The sequence below is a fragment of the Coturnix japonica genome, chromosome 2 (genome assembly GCF_001577835.2).
Source record: "Coturnix japonica isolate 7356 chromosome 2, Coturnix japonica 2.1, whole genome shotgun sequence".
Lineage (NCBI taxonomy): Eukaryota > Metazoa > Chordata > Aves > Galliformes > Phasianidae > Coturnix > Coturnix japonica.
The window spans coordinates 122,289,146-122,306,746 of NC_029517.1; positions in this window are offsets into that span (position 1 = coordinate 122,289,146).

Here is a 17,601-nt window from a genome sequence, read left to right on the forward strand (position 1 = left end):
CAGGGACTCTGCAATGACTACACAGTATTAAATTTCTACTTCCAGTCATATTTTATATGAAAAGCTTTTATATGATAGCAATCACTTATGTAGTGCTGGTGCCATGCTATGACACAGGCCAGGCTGCTGTTGGCCTTCTTGGCCACCGGGGAACACCGCTAGCATGTGCATCTATCCAGCCACTCTTCCTTGAGTTTATATAATTGTATGTAGTTCATATAACCCAAGTTCGTATAGCCTGTTTTATTATGTTGGTCAAATATGTCAGAGACAGATGTTGGTGATTGATATGGCAGTAGAGGTTGAACCTTCCTGACCATACTCAGTTATATATTGTTGCCATGTGACATATGACAACAGAGGAACAGTCTGACAAAATGACATCTGACATGGGAGTGTGTATGAAGCAAAGGTGTGGAATCGAATTCTTCCACGAGGAAAAAAATGGAACCCACTGACAGTCACTAACAAAAATATTAAGAAAAAGGATCCCAATAATGAATCCTGGGGAGCACTGCATGCGAGCAACCCCAAGCCAGTTTTTATTCCACTCACAATGGCCCTTTGGGCCTGGCCATTCAGCCATTTTTTACCTAGAAAACTGTATATCTACCCAAGCCATGAGCAACCAGTTTCTCCAAGAGAAGGCTGCACTGAGCCCCTTCATGCAGAACACCACTAGCTGTAAATGGAGAAATGCTTGGAAAAAGACTTTGAGGTCTCTGAGAGATCCAAATGATGGCGTATCAGTACTCCCATGGCATACAGTTGCAGGGGGGTTTCTGAAGTTATTGGAGCTTACAGTTCAGTTGAGTGAGAATCAGTTATCTGTATTGCACCTAAAATATGTGTTGCAGTTTCCTCGTAGCAAAGCTTATTCCATGCCAGCATTTTTGCTCCTTTTATGAGAAGAACTCAGGAAACGGCTGTATCCATAATTCTCAATATTTTGTTATTTCTCAGGTTGTCACATAGACTAATGATGGAAAAGGCAGCTAAAATTTATGGCGTGCTGAAGGCCCATCTGTGGGAAGCTAATTGTTTTTCCTCAGCTACTTCCATATTTATTTTCTTCTTCATCATCTCTGTAACTGCATTTGAACCAGAGGCCACAGCAATCATGGCAACCACCCACGCTGACAGCACATGCTTTTATTTTTCTTGGCAACAATTATTTATCCAGCTTGTCAAGTTACTGATGACATTGAAATAGCATCTGTTTCACACTGTCTCCATTACTTACTGCAGAAAGACACAGTTCTCTGGCCTGTTTTATTGATTCTTGTGATGTTTCTCTCTATTTAAGTTCTCTGTATTTGGCATTCTTTCTTTCTCTTGGCCTTGACTTGTTCACCATATCCTTCTTCTTTTTATTAGTTTTCAAGCTGCAGATAGGTAACTATTTCATTCTTGCAATGAACTCTTTGAAGACTAGTCTCCAAATCTTTCCATTGTTCCCCATGCTGTCTTAGAGTTGTGCAACTCATGCACAACAGTCCGTGGAGCAATGCTTGATCTGCAACGCTTCTGTGCTAAAATAAAAAATTGCTTGGAAAACAATATAAGACTAATGTGCAACAGGCAAAATAGTTGCAAAAAGAGACAATCAAATAGGCATGCCTGCTACCTCAGATGCTGAAAGCTGTGACTCTCAGAAACATCACAGTAATGACCACTCTATGATCCTGCTGTCTCTAGGAGAATTGGGTTATGGTTTGACACCACAGTTCTGGTCTGCTAGAGGTAGAAAGTAGAAAAAAGTCATTGAATATCCTGAGTTAGAAGGGCCCCAGAGGGCTCATAGAGTCCGCTTCCACTTCTTGCCTCTGAAGAGTTACTGTGTAGTATGAAGCATACCTTACTTCCAAGGTCTTTCAAGATCCATATTTTAATCCTCAGTTTATCTTACATGAAGGAGATTTCATAGAATTGCAAGCATCTGGGCTCTGCAGAGGGCCATGTGAATGCTAGGTTGTCTGCATTTTTTCAGTAAGTTTATCTTTTTGCATAATGCAACATATTCAAGCCCTTCTCCAACCAAAGTGAGACTATGAGTCTTTTTCCTTTCCATAAAGTACCTCAGTATTGCCATTGCAGAAAGGCAGAAATTGTTCCTTCCTCCAGTAATAGTTTCATTCTGGACTGCCTAGCTACACACATTATATAGAAAACGTGAGTGTAATAATCTAGTTATCTAGGCACTTACTGTGAAGATGGTGAGGAAAGATTCCAGGACTTTGTATTTAGTATAAGAAAACAGAAAGAGCTACCTGTAATGTATTTTTAAGACATTTCTTTGAAAAAATAAATAAATAAATAAAGTGGCAAGCTTACTGGATTTGGCGTATTTTAGTAGGTACCACCTTGAGGGCCAGAAGTCTTGTACTTTAGCCATCTCTGGCACGTAATACTTGCAGTTCCTAGACTTGGAATAGATACTCATGCTCTCCTGAATTAAACTGTAAATAGAAAAGTGCTTCTAGAATTCCTGTTGGATCCATTTCATGAATGGACAGTCCCAGAGGGTTGGCATGTTTACTGTTACTAGAACCTTATACTGTTAGCACAACCCAGATATACAGGTGTCAAGCATGGCTAGAATACACTGGTACCTCAAGTATCACCTCTACTTTTTTAACTGTGAACTTGCTGCTAATTGCCCTGTTTATATTTGCCTGCTAATGGGATCAGCTCTGTGAATTTGCTTTCAAACTACAATTCGCACCACTTACTTCTGGTGTTCTACAGTAAATCCTTTCCTTCCTGATGAGACCATATACCTTAGATTACCTTAAGAAAAATGCACCTCTACTTTTTGGAGAACTGTAATCAGACTGATATATATACATAAGAGATATTAAAGAATGGATGATTGAAGATTATAAATAAATATAAGAAATCTTGATGATATGCACTATTCTTAGGGAGTGCATTGTATAACTACTCCACCTCAGTGCTGGTTTATGTCAGTCCCCTGCAAGGTTCAGTGCTGCATTAAGTGTATGCCTAGAGCATTTGACATTCAAGCTTAGTCTACCACACTGTAAATCACACGCATGTGTGATTCTTGGCAAATTAATGAACTTTTTGCTTGAACAAAAATAACCGCGCTGTCCTTGTACTTGATAAAAAGACACTAACCCTACTAAATTTCAGTCAGAAGTGAGCTATTCCACTTATTAGTCAATATTATTTGGTAGATTTCTGTGATTAAAGCTGAAACAGTCTCCTGAGCAAATTCCACCATGAGAAGTGACTATTCCAATCCCCTTAGGGCATGTCTACGCAGGAAGGAACAAACTGAACCATACCCTCTGCTAACACTCTGAAAAGGCCAGATGTAATCTAATGTGGGTCCAAAAGCAACATTAGTGTGGCACTGTGCCCAAGCTAATAAGTCTTGCTGACAAGACTAGGACCAGATACAGAAGTAGGCTGGTGCTGTGCCAACACTTTCCCCTCATGTCACCACTCATAGCTGTCTTCTTCCACAGGGTATTTCCTCTTCAGTCCCACATTTTGGTAATCATGTGTGCCTCAGACTACGCATGGATCAAAAACTTGTGCAAGGAGGGTGGTCTAATTCCCCAAACTCTTTGGTTCATGCTGCATCCAGGCCGATCTCCAGACATAACCGCATGATCAGATTTCCTGCATGTTCACACTGTCACATCACACCCAGGCAATCATGCGTGGTTTCTCTCCGTAAAGTTACACAGCCCGTGAAGGTTCTCAGTCATCTCTCATATTGATCAGCATGCACGTCAAATAGCAGTGATTCCCACAAGGCAGGGCCTTGGGAGGAGGTATTTGTGGAGATGGCTCCTGTGCAGGAGTTAAAGCCCAGAGCTTGCCATGGGACTTGTCATGAGGTTATCTCTCACTGCTACTGTTGATGTTAAGCCACCTGTATTCTTTCTGGAATGGACACGAAACACGGAAGAGGCAAACTGGAGCTGCCGTACCAAAACACCTACTCTAATATTACTTGTGAAAACACACAATACTGATCTATATGGGTGGATTCTGTTACCCATGGGACAACTGAAATTTTGCTGATGGTTTGTGTGTTTGCACATGTTCTTGGTAGAGATGGAGATAGCAGAGTGTTGTCTCACAGAGAGGGTAACTGATGAACATGGATATATCCTGGCTGGTGGAGCAGAACTGCTTCCATCCTTCCTTTGACATCTAGGATTTGCATGTCAAAGTAGAGCAGAATATTCATCACCCTATCCCTTTTCTGCCCTTTATTCTACTTGGAGTCCCTCTTCCACCCTCCCATTTCTAAAAGCCACTGTTAGTGACTCCTGGTGGTGGTCTCCACTAACTTATTGTCATTACACTGTCATATTCTGGAGAAAGAAACTCCTGCCCAGGCTGTAACATACTTCATCCTAAATGAGGGTTTATAGCACAGTGAAAGTAATGAAGTTTTTTAGTATAGTAGTTCCTCCAAAGACCTTGGAAACTGAAAGTGGGTGAGTTTAGGCTGTCCAAAATTGACTGAAGCAGCTGTTGACTACATTGTCTTTAACAGCATAACTATGAAATGACCTTTACAGTCTTATCATTTTTGATTATACCACAAAATACCAGCCTGGTCCTAGGTAAGCATGGAAATCAGAGAACAACCTTATGAGTTGTTCCAGGTGAGCTCCCTGAAGATTTATGGTTTCTGTTGTCTTTGAGGGGTATTCGTGCAAGGGAAATCCTTAATCATGGGTTTCTGCATACAGTCGTAGTACTCCCACGACATTTTTTGCTGTTACCTTCTGAAATATTACCAAATTGAACTCAAGCAAACTGAACAAGCAAAGTCTTGCAACCTGGACCTTATCTTGATCTTTCCCTCCCAGTGCTTATACACACATACTGCGCTTTACCCCCACAAACAGACTCCTATCTCTCCAGGCCTTTGTGTGCTTTTATGGTCATGCAAGTGCAATTCTTTGAAGACAGTCTGTGGGTTTTGTTGTTTGCCTATGGTCTTTGTAATTGACCTCACACACTAAAATAAGTAGGTTTCAGTAGGAGCAATGTGAACTCTGGTTCAGAGATCTCCAAACTTCACTTTTTAGGTTCTTCACAGGAAAACTGTTGCCTATGGGGGAAGACTATATCATGGTGCCTTCAAGTTTTCAGCCCTTGATGTCTTGAGGTGAGGACACTGGAGAATGACCCAAAATCATGCCCAGAGATACTCTCAGTGCCTGATGTTTGAATAGGGTGGGTGGTTCTCACAGCTGACCAGACAGAGCAATGTAAATAGTGATTCTCATGTTTTCTAATAAGAAAAGGACCAGCCTTAGCTATTGCTAGAGGCTTATACTGTAATGAAATATGCCAAGAAATCTCTTCTAAATGTTTGTAGAAAATCTGTACAACTCTTAGAAAGACTTTTTGGCCACTGATACAGGAAACTGTATTTTTTATTGTGGTAATGGATGTAATCAGTTAACAGATAGCAAAGGAGTAGTCAGGGAGCAATAGGGACTTCAGGGATTCAGCAAGACTGTTATCCATACTTTATATGGTGAAGCTACAGGCTAGAGGATGGGGGTTGGGAGGAAATCACAGAGTATCAAAAATGCATTTTTAAGCTGTCGGCTAGATTGCTTTGTTAGGTGGAATGGAATTTTCCTGTGGAATATGAAGTATGAGGGCTCTCAGAGGTCAGATACTGACCTGGCACTATGAACCCATTATCCAGAGGCAGATTTTAAATGCATTGGATTGACATGAGGGTGAATCATTATGGTAAAGAAGAACTCTGGGTACATTCACACAAAAACTTAGCAGACACACTCTGAACTCTATCACTTCATATTGCAGAGCTCCTTTACTGGATGGCAATGATGGAATTAGCATTGCAGAAGACATCGTAACAGTTCTGGACTGGTATTCTGGGAAAGAAGTGCAACACAGTCAAGAAAACAGAGATAAAATGGAACAGATCGAAAAGTAGCAACTTGAAAGAGCCCCTGCGGCTGGTGTAGGAAATTGGACGGAAAAGGTACATTATCTCTCAAGGCAGGGTGGATTTTCAAGCTGCCATAGACTTGAGTGAACATGGGGTATGATATTCTCTCAAGTTGATTAAAGTGCTATTGTTGATTTCAGTGGTACAAGATTGAGTCCCGGGGTTAGTTCTGTGCAGGAGAGGGTGAAGGTGCTATGTAAAGAAAAGGAAATAAAAGCAGAAAGGAATTTTCTGACTGCCTTGATTCATGGACCTCAGCAATAATTGCATATTACCTCTCTGCCCACAAGCCATGGAGTCAGTCAGGGCCCTATGAATCAGACAGCATAGCTGGAAGCTGGTTTAGCCCTCAGAGGGAGACAAACACAGGTGACTCTAAGCCCCAGCTGGATCTCAAAGGCTCCCTCTGATTTGTGAAAAGCAAAAAGCTTCTCCACTGGTTGCTCAGAATACAAAACGGAAGATCCTGCTCTGACAGTCTGCCTAGATGGTTTAGTTTGCACACTACTGTGGTGAGCATAGAGACATAGCACAGGCACTTAAATTAGGTGCTTCAAGGATTAAACCTAAAGAGCTTCTTCTGAGGTTTGGGGCTGATAATAATTTTGCTAAGAAACAGATGGAAACATAGCTCATATCCACTGATAACAACATCCATGGCACAACCAATAAACACTGAAGAAAAGTAACGTTTGGTCAGACCAAAAGTCTTCCTAGCCCAATGTACTCTGCTTAACAGCAGCCCTAAAAAGAGACTTGTACAAAAGAGAACACTGTGAGCATATATGGATTTTCCCATGCATGTTTATTCAGCCAGAGAGCAGGCATTGTCAGCACAAGTCATCCTAATCCAAACATAGTATTCTGTGGTCTGTTTGTCTTCATGAGTGTGCACAGCCTCTCCTGAACCAAGATTAATCAATGTCACATGACTATAATATCAGCACCAGCTTTGCAAACTGAAGGTGTGTGGCAGAAACCATCTCTGCCAGATGGCGAAGCTAAGTGGGGCCACAATGAACAGAGAAAGGATGATTTAGCTTCTTTTAGAGGTTGTTTTTTGTGTGTTTTTGGTTTTTTTTGTGGGTGGGGTTTTTTGTTTTTTTTTTTTGGCTTATTTATTATTTTTATTTTATTTTATTTTGAAACTCCTTATCTGCACACAGCTCTTAAGATAGCTTGTGGAAACCATGTGCTGCTCTTCCTCTATATTATGAATGATGGTGCTACAAGAAAAAGATATTAGTGTTGCTAGCCTGGGAAAATTGTGCAATTATTGTACGAACTAGTTCCTTTCTGTGCCTTTCCATCAGAGATGTGAAACGGAACAGTTGGCTCAAATCTGCAGTTAAGGAAGTAGTTAAGGTAGTTAAGGACCTCTTGACAGCTGGGAAGAAAGAGGTGGACCACTCTAGGTCTGAGATGCTTATTACAGTTGGCTGAACTTCACTGGAAGTTTTCCAGCTCTGCAAATCAAAAACTCTTGAAAACTACAGAAACAAAGAGAAAAACATCAGCTTCCAGATAATTAGATACAATCATATATTTAAGAAGTACTGTTAGTCACCGATACATACACCAGTTCCAGTACTTACTCCTCAAGCATGACCAATTAATAGTTCTTGTGGCTTAAAATATGAGTGTGCAGGAAAACAGTATGAGCGATTTGTACCCTCAGCAACACAGAAGCCTCAAAAAACCCCAGCACTGAAGTTTGTCATTCCTTGGAATAAATGCTATAGATTTTCCAAAGAACTCCAATAAGATTTGCCGGCATAAATACACACTTGCAGAACTTTGTAAGTCAGATAGCAGAGTTGTGCTGTGGTCACTTCAAAAGCAAGATAACTTGCTGGAGTTATTTCACAGAGCTCTGAAATATGGATGAGGAAGGCACAACCTGAGAAAAAAAAAGGAATACAGACTTTTCGTTAAAGCCTTTCTATCCATAAAGTCCTGGAGACTGAACTGCATGAAATACTCGCTGAAAATCCCATCACAGCTCTTTTCTTTGGTGTAGTCAGAAACACCCCGAATGACAACTGTTGTATTTGTCAAATAATATTAGAACCTGTGAGTGAATTCCAAGTATCTACAACTAAGGATAAGACAATTCAACTGATCATAAAATTGTATGAGCAAGCTGGAGACAACACTTGCCAATATTTTGCATATGTGCTTTTCAGCAGTGAGTCAGCTCCTCAGGCGTGACATCTCCATAAATCTCTTAATGGTGCAGCTGACTTGAGAACTTGTCACTACTGCTAGCCCATCAAAATAGCAGATGCACATTATAAACAAAGCTCTTTATGAGTGAATAAGAGACCATTTCAAAACTGTAGGTACATAGGGCTGGGAGAGACTTTGTGGGGTTGCCTTGTCTCTCCTCTTACTCAGAGATAGGATGAAGTACACCAGACATGCCTGACAGATACTTGTTTAAGCTGCTTTAAAAGACTTCCAGTGAATGAGATTTCATAATACTTCCAAAGAGGTTGCTTCAGCATCTAACTATTCCTTCTTGTATTTCCAAATGTACCACTCTCAAACTGTACTAATTACTGATTTCAGACAGTCCACATGACTACATAAAATTATCTCTCCTGTGTACTTGGTTTACTCTGTCTTGAATCCCATTTCTCCAAGTTCCAGGTTAAGATGTTTGTGCAACTTCTCCTTCATTTCTGAAATTTATGCTGGAATGTTGTGTTTACATCACCTACAGAAACTTTAACCACACTCATCTGTTCAGTGTGATTGCTAATCTAGAATGTGGATTGGATGCCTTGGGGTTATTGATGAAGTTGCATATTTGAGCAAAACTCAGCTCAATTTTAAGATTGCAGAATGAGTTTGTAGACTAGAGGGGAAAGTCAGTCTTTCTAACACAGAGACACACACACAAAAAAGGGCAAATTGGATGTTATTTAATAACTCTTTGAAAGAACATTTTTACAAAAAGGAAAAATAGCTTTTTAATTTAAATTGTTTGGAGCACTTTGTTTATCCAAACAATCTACCAGTTATCTACTTGTTATCTGACCAAAAAATGAAGAGCATCAAGCCAGAAATAGGATAAGACTACCTTCAGCCACTGCAATTTGATCATTTGGTCATGAATGTGCGGAAGAACTTCTTTACAGTGAGGGTGACGGAGCACTGGAACAGGCTGCCCATGGGGGTTGTGGACTCTCCTTCTCTAGAGATACTCAAGAACTGCCTGGATGCCTATCTGTGCGATGTGGTGTAGGGAACCTGCTTTGTCAGGGGGGTTGGACTCAATGATCTCTGGAGGTCCCTTCCAGCCCCTGTGATTCTGTGATTTATATTACAGGCCACCTCATTTGCAAGCATCCATCATGCACTTTTTAAATATACTCTTCTCAGAGAAATGAAATGCACAGACATAACTATGGCTGGAGGAAAGCTTTGTGAAAACTGGAGAACTGTTTTCATTGCTGGAAAGGAATTCACTTCGATAAACTGTTTATACAACCTTTTGACAAAGGCTAATAATTCTGCCTCACAAGCATTCCTGCTGAAGGCAAGCAGCTGATTAGCAGAAAATAAATAGCCTCATAATAACAATCACTCCCACTGCTGTATGGTAGGAAAGCATCAGCTTAGCTTTATATTTTTAAGCACGCACTGAGAGAGCTTCACATTCTGGACTGTTCTATGGCAAACCAGAAGTTAAAAACAAGAATGTCTTCCAACATCCACATGATAGTACAGAGGGAGTTTAATCACATCCCCTCCTCCCCAGGTAGATCAGCCATGTGACTGAAGGAACACTGTGTGCACTGCTTTTATTCTCAGCAAGAGGTGATAATTCATTATAGGTGCAAAAAATGTGCCTAAGCCTACTGCACATTGAGAATATGAGCGCTGAATGAGGATAGCAGCAACCTGTAACAGGACTCTGTGAGACACAATGGAGCACTTAACTCAATTAGCAGAGTTCACAAAGCTCAAGCCTATTACCATAACAAGCTGCTCTCCCTGTGCAAACCAAACATCATACTTAGATTAAGTAAAAATCCACAAGTGGTAGTAAAAAAACCAATGTTTTGGGGTGGTTTTTTTTTAAACCTTGATTGAAGATTGGGAACAGGAAATGTGCCCTCTAGTATTTTAATATTCTCTGTGATATTTCCTTAAAACTATGATTCACTAACTTCTTTTCCACAGGTGAGACAAACTGATGGTTAGACTGAATGATCTTGAAGGTCTTTTCTAACTTTGGTGATTCTGTGGTTTTGTGATTCTGTGAAATGTCTCTTATTTTAGAACAAGTACTCAGCTCTTGGATAATTCTTGTTGGGACAAGATGCCAGCAGCTACATTCAAGTCTCACACTGTTTGTTAGACCAGTAAGTGTCACAGTTTCCCTGATTTTCAGTCCTGTTACTTTTCGTACTGATAAAATGAATGCTGTCTGCTTACCAACAGGTGAGTCAGTCTGAGTTTTAAAATGGAAGTGGTTGTGCTGGTCTTCTGACAACAGTTTATTGTCTAGTTTGGCCTGGTTCCATAACTGATGGGGTGGAGGGACCCACAAACCCATGCCTTAGGAGACACGATGGACCCATGGTCTACACTGGCCACTTCTCTGAGGACTCTGGGATGCATCTCATCAAGACCCATAGACCTGTGGATGATTTACGTGACATGATTGACTTGTTTTGGCCAACTTTCATAATGTGTGTTAGAGTTCTGCAGTGCAAGAGCCAAATTATACTATTTTGTTACAATTTATGCTGTTACACGGAAGATGCATTTTGCTTGGAAGTAAATAAATGGATTGAGCAGCACTAATTGTAAACAAGATGGACCAGCCTCACAGATGCAGCTCACTCAAGTTTCTGCAGCTATTCATGGTCTTCTTTCATACCATCTTCCAAGTGCTGGGCAGATGGAAATCAACCTGTGACATCATTTCTCTGAACTTTAGAAGGGGAAATCAAGGACAATTATTGGAAAAATTTGTAAAAAGAAAAAAATATCATATAAAATAGAAAAGTTCTCTATATTTCTCACAGCATGATCATCTACGAGTATTTCAGCAGCATGAAACTTGTAAATAGCTGATAGACCAGCAACCCTTGGTTACCTCTAAGCAGGTGCCACCTCAGCTCTCACTGAATTCAAGGACAGCATTTCTGCTTGTTGATTTTAAATCAAGAATTTGATATCTATTCCATCACTAAATCATTTCAGTATGCACATGACTTACAGCAGAAAACTACAGTTGTATTCAGTGTATTTGTAAACAGGAAAGCATTGACAGGGCAGTGAACTACACACTGACATTTTATAGGGGAACTTTATGATTTTCCATTTTCTTTCCAGATTTCTTCGTGTTCCTCTTTTACTGTTCTCGCTAGAAGGTTTGTTGAGCACAGGCTGAAAAAAAAAACCCACAACAAAACAAAAACATTGACATGTCCTGAAGCTTCTTGCGAAGCTAATTCAGAATAATCTTGCAAAATTTGAATTCAAACACCCAATCCTTGTATCTGTGAAGTTATCTGTATCACTTTAATCTCACAGAGCTCCTTCATTGACGTAGTCACTGTGCCTAAGGGAATCATATTGTTCCATCTGTCAGGTGTCTGGAATCCAGCTTGAACAATTTTCCATTCCCCTGATCCAAATCCAGAAAATACCCATGCTAACAAATACCATGACCTTTAAACAGAAAAATCAAATATTCCTTAGCCTGAGTCCTTCTTTGCTTACTACCAACTCTCAGCATGTTGATTTATGAAGCTTTAGAAAAGTGAAATATTGTTTGGTTAATGTAAGGTGCAAGAGAATTGGGCTCAGCTGCAGAAGCATCCACAAGATTTTCTTCTTGCCATTAATACAGAGATTTTCATTCCAGTCTTGCAATGTGTACATTCTTCAGCCAGGTTCTGAAACTCATGCACCTACATCTGATCCTATTGGTGTATACATGGACCTAAGCCTGAAGTTACCGGTAGAAAGTTTTCTGTGCTTCCCACTGGAATGGATTATGGCTGGAGTCCTTATTTGAGATATAGGAAATCATGGTGCAAGTTCTAATTCTAGCCCCCTCTGCACAGGTCAGTATGTGTCAGGGTTTCACTGTGAGACTTCTGTTCTCATTAGGTGCACATTTAATTAATTTAGAGAGTGAGAAATTTGGAAGAATAAAGCTGGTTAGTGAGGGCAGGTTCCCTGAGACACAGGATCAATCATCCAGATCAGAGATTTTAACCTGAGTTTCCTGTGCAAGTTAAAAACCAGGAAGCTGATTGACCTAAGCAGTATCCTCCATCCCTTAACAAACACCTCATAGACATGTATGAGAATCGATCCTTCACTGTCTAAATAGCCTGGGAATTAGTCATTACAAAACTGCAATTAGATTTAGACATGGCCATTTAAAATTCACCTCCTGTGAGGATGGAGAACCAGCAGGAAGAGAGGAAAACAATGATGTCCCACTGTTTCCAACACCTTTAGTTTCAGTTCCAAAAGTTAATTGATTTTGGTACACAGAGGTGTTTTGCTGAGACTGATGTCCTTACATTCCTTAGGTGTTAAACAGTCCCTTTTTTCTATTTTCCCTTCTGCATTTCAGCCCCTTGCATCTATTTCAAAGATAGGTGAGAGTTTCTTATCTTAAAATGTAGTTTAAAACTCAACTGTATATCCCACTGATAATGGGAACTTCTAAAAACTGTCATAGGAGCTTTTCATAGAGTCGTAGAACCATAGAATTGTGAAGGTTGGAAAGCCCGCTAAGATCATCTAGTCTAACCATCAGCACATCCCCACCATGCCCACTAACCCATGCCCCTCAATGCTGCGTATTCGCATTACCTGAACACCTCCAGGGATGGTCACTCAACACTTCCCAGGGCAGCCTGTTACAATGCCTCACCACTCTTTCTGAGAAGAAGTTATTCCTAATATCCAACTCGAACCTCCCCTATTGCAGTTTAAAGCCTTTTAAAATTTAAAGCCTTTAGTCTTATTGCTGTTACCTGGGAAAAGAGACAAACCCCCATTTTACCACAACCTCCCTTCAGGGGGCTGTAGAGAGTGATACGGTTTCCTCTGAGCTTCCTCTTTTCGTCAAGTATGATTGAGTGTCAGTTTTGTGTATTAAATAAACAACTGTAGGTCAGTTGTACTACTTTAACTTGCATTGTGCTCCTTTGTTCATATATAACTCTTCCAAATACTTGTCTGACAAAGACAGAAGCTTTCCTTTGCTTCAGTCCCATTGCCATCAGGACTAGAATGAATCTAGAAGTTCCTTCCTAACAATTCTTGACCTTTCAATGTGATTTCCTTTTTTATTTGCAGGTAATATTTCCCATACTCTAAAGCTCAAATTTGGCCAGATGAGACAGTTATTTGTCTGGATGAATCCTTTCCTTGCACTCTCAGTAGGGTGCTACCTACTCACTCAGCACTGCAAATGTGGAGCTGCTCTGCAATCAGTTATTAATAGTGCCCATTAGCCCTCTGAGGTGTTTGCAGCGTTACTGCAGAGGTCTGTACAATAGAAAGTTTGGGACACAGTGTGAAGGAAAGCATGCTGAGCCACCTAACAGCACACAGCTAACAGAGGCAGCAGCCTGTGCAGAGAGGAGACAGGAGCTCAGCTTAGGGCAGCAAACAGGGTAGTGGTGATGCCATGGGCATGGTTCCTGCAGCCACTGGAGCAGCTACCCCTGGAACACAGCAATAGGTACCGTAGTGTTACAGACAGTGAAAGTTCTGTAGAATTTTTCTGGTTTTAAACCTTTTTCTTTTAATAAGCTCTGCTCATGATGAAATATAATTATTAGTCTGGTTTCTAGGAAGCTTTTGGATGCTGCGTAAAGTTGCTGCGGGATTCCTGAGAGTAGATGCTCTTAAATTCACATCTGAAAGACATGGAAATTATACTGAGCATAGAATAACTCTGTCCAAGAAAGTGGGAACTGCAGACTTCCACCCAGAACAGGCAATGTACTGAATTTTGACATGACAGAGGACTATTATAGAGAATAAGAAATGTTAGATTGAGGGATCAGCTCACTCTCTAACAATAAAAAATATTTATTATTCTGTTCAGCCTGTCAGGCCATAATAGGGAGAGTGAAGTTGTTTAGGTGATGTATATCACAGGGCTTCTCCTTCCCATTTTTGTGATGATCAGTCTATCGAATAGCACATAAAAAGGATTTGAGATATAGGCATGTATTTGACTATCTTAATCTTCTTAACTACTTCCCAGTCCAATCTCTTCCTATACGGCCATTAGAAGTAACTAGGATACAGAGGTCCTATTCTAAAATCTTTACCATAAAACTGTATTTATTTCCTGTTTACGCTGAAACTTTTGTTTATGTATAGACTGCAGTATTAAGCCAGAAAATACATCACTGAATCAAGATGAATACATTCATAGAAATATATTAAAAATCTATCTTACACCAACAGACGTTTTGAGGAGGAAGAGTCTATGAGATACAGCTTATCAGGTAGCTCCCAGCCCTGGGAACCTAAACAAATAGGCTTAGTTTCTAGTTTAAGAATTGTTACTTTGTGTCACCGTTTTCCCAAAGGTAGGGCAGATAATGAGATCTTCCTCCTTTAGAAGGCATTTTAAGACCTACTGGGGTTACTCTGATTAAGAAATAGTGATATTTGTTATCGCTATTATTTAAAATATTGAAAATGAATAAACCTTTGAATTAATTTTGAATTTTCCCGATCTTCCCATTTGGATTTCTTGTTTATTATACCAGACCTCTGCAGAATCACTTAATAATGTCATATATAATCAGCGTGTTATTATCATGATTTTTAATATGTGAATAATACAGTCAGTCCACAATAAATATAACTTAGGATCCCATGTTGCTACTAAAACCACTGATGGAAATCTCTGCTTAAACTGCACATAACACAGCCTGTTCAATAACTGCCCAAAGAGCGTGATACTCCTGAAAATGCAGAATTAACCACCATGAGGCACGACCGAGCCAGAAACTGCTCTTTTCTCTTCACTATGTGGATCTATAATAACCCTGTGTGGAGCCGTTCTCCATTCAGCTTGGCCAGAACCTTGGCAGGGAGCAAGCCCAGGAGCTGCTTGCTGGTTCTACCTCCTGAGTTCATCCTCCTCTTAACCCATACATTCACAGTCCTCAATATCAGAAAAACGAGGGAGGGCAAAGGAAAATAATTAGGTTGAAGCTTCAATTGTGCAGGAGAGAAGGGAGAAGGAAAACATTTGCTTGATCTTGTGTGGCTTTGGCTTACTGTTATTTGTATTAGTCAAAGAAGGCAGTCTGACCCGCCTGAGCTCAGTGTCAGTTTTCCAAGTGCAGCCCAAGGTTCCTGTACCATTTTCTGTCTGACAACTCAGGCCCCCTCTTTATTTTCCCACAATTGCTGCATATCTCTGCTCAAAGCTCTGTATGGTGACTTTTATGTCTCTTTCCTCAGAGAGACTTTGAGAAATCAGAGCCCTTCAGCCTATCAGAAGTTCAACCTATTTTTACTAATGTGCATTACCTGACTGTTCTCAATTATACTTTAATAGTCTCTTATGAGGTCTCTTATCAAAAAATCTTTTGAAAATCCAGCTGTGCTGTTTCCACTGGGTCACTGATATTAATACTCCAAAGAGCTCTAACAAGATAGAGAAGCGCATTTTTTTCCTATTGAGAAACAGTGTTGCTTTGATCCTGAGAAGCTCTACTTGCTGGAGCATTGTGCTATTCTCGCCCTAATTGAACCCTCAATCAGGTTCCCCACTATCATAATAAAGTTCACTAATCTGTAATGCCTCAGATGGCCCTGAGCTTTGTTTGAAGATAAGCACTATGCTAATGAGTTTTAAGTTTTCAGACCTCTTTGCTGTAAAGGCTGTAATGCATCCTTGTCAGAGTCGCTCCTGTTTAATGCTTTGTTTGTTTGGATGGGTATCAGTCAGTCTGTGGGATTTACTGCTCCTGGGTCTCACCGATAACTTTCTCCTTAGGAGATTCAGTCTATTAAAGGCCATAATTTGATTTCAAATACAAAATGCCCTTTAAATAGATTTTCCCCGTCTTCTATCATAAAGACTGGTGCACCAGTGTACTTTTCCCTATTACCACTGAAAGAAAAGAAAAAAATCACAAGTGGAACTTTCTTAAAACATACTTTATTTTTTTATTGCACTATAAAATTCACTATGAAACCACAGTAGAGAGTTTGCTTTAGCAAAACCAAACCCAGGAACACAGGAACATCCCCATGAGTTTCAGCACTTTAACCCATGAAGGAAAAGCCCACACAGTCGGTCTGAATTCTCTCTGAAGGTGCTTCTCTCCTCTGTAAAAGAAGCCCAAGGCAACTCCCAGCCCAGGTCTGTCAATAACAACCCTCATGGAAAGATAACTATGTGGAAGAAAACCTCTATGGAGCTTAATTTAGAGTTCCTTGGTCAGGCTTTTGCACTGAGGAATGCCTTTGGATTCTCTAAGAGCCCACTACTTTCTGCTCACCGTGCAGGAGTGAGGCAGTGCCTTCCCCAGGCACCAGCTCCCCAAAGTGTACTATGCCATACATTTAGGAAAACAGTTCTATATCCCATTTTTATGAGTAGACTTTTTCTGGTGTTTCTTCAAGGTGATGTTTCTTGCTGGAAGATCCTCATGATGTTGTTGAGCTGTCACTGTTTTGAAGAACCACTCAGTTTGCTTGTAATTTGTTGGTAGTGTGATGGCACTACCAAAATATGAGGGGAAAATATGAGCTGAAACAGTTACATCAGTCTTCAACATTAAGTGGAAGAAAGACATGCTCTTTTGTCCATAAATAAAATCTCTGTTAATTTTCCCTTTAAAAATTCCTGGACATTTACATTAGGAAGTACGATTTGGGAAAACTAGAGACAGAATGATAGAATCATAGAATCATTAAGGTTGGAAAAGATCTCTAAGATCATCCAGTCCAACTCTTCACCTGCCACCAAACTGACTCACGTTCCCCAGTGACACATCTACATGTTTCCTGAACACCTTCAGCTGAACTGACTGGAGATGTGAATCCAAGCTGGTGCTCCTTCCTGTCTTAGGGCGTATCTCCCCAAATCCGAGCAAGAAACACAAGACTTAGATAAATTACACATCCTCAGGAAGGGTGTTATTTGATTTTTATATATATTTGAAGAGAAGATTTGGATGTGAACAATCTTCAGTCTGAGGGTAAACACTGTTGAGCAAAGTTACTGAGCACACAGGCTGGACATACGTTGGGCATGGATCACTGCTGTGCAATGGCAGAAACTGGTATTTGTTGTCATGGTGGTACCTTCCAACATCTGCAAACTGTTGCCCCAAGAAACAGCAGAAGCACTGCCCCAGCTGCACTGCTGCTGTCAGTCATTGAGAAAAGCACGTGGAGCAAACCTTGCAAAACCACTAAAGCTGAATTCCTTATTTTCTAGCTGGCTGAGCTTGCAGCTTTGGGGCACTGATCATATGCACACCACTTCAGCTAAAAACAGTGATAACTGTGATTGGAGCACATTAATTAGAGATGCTCCAAGTGTTTTGGCATGACAATACTTCATCCAAGTCAAAATACTGCACAGGTGG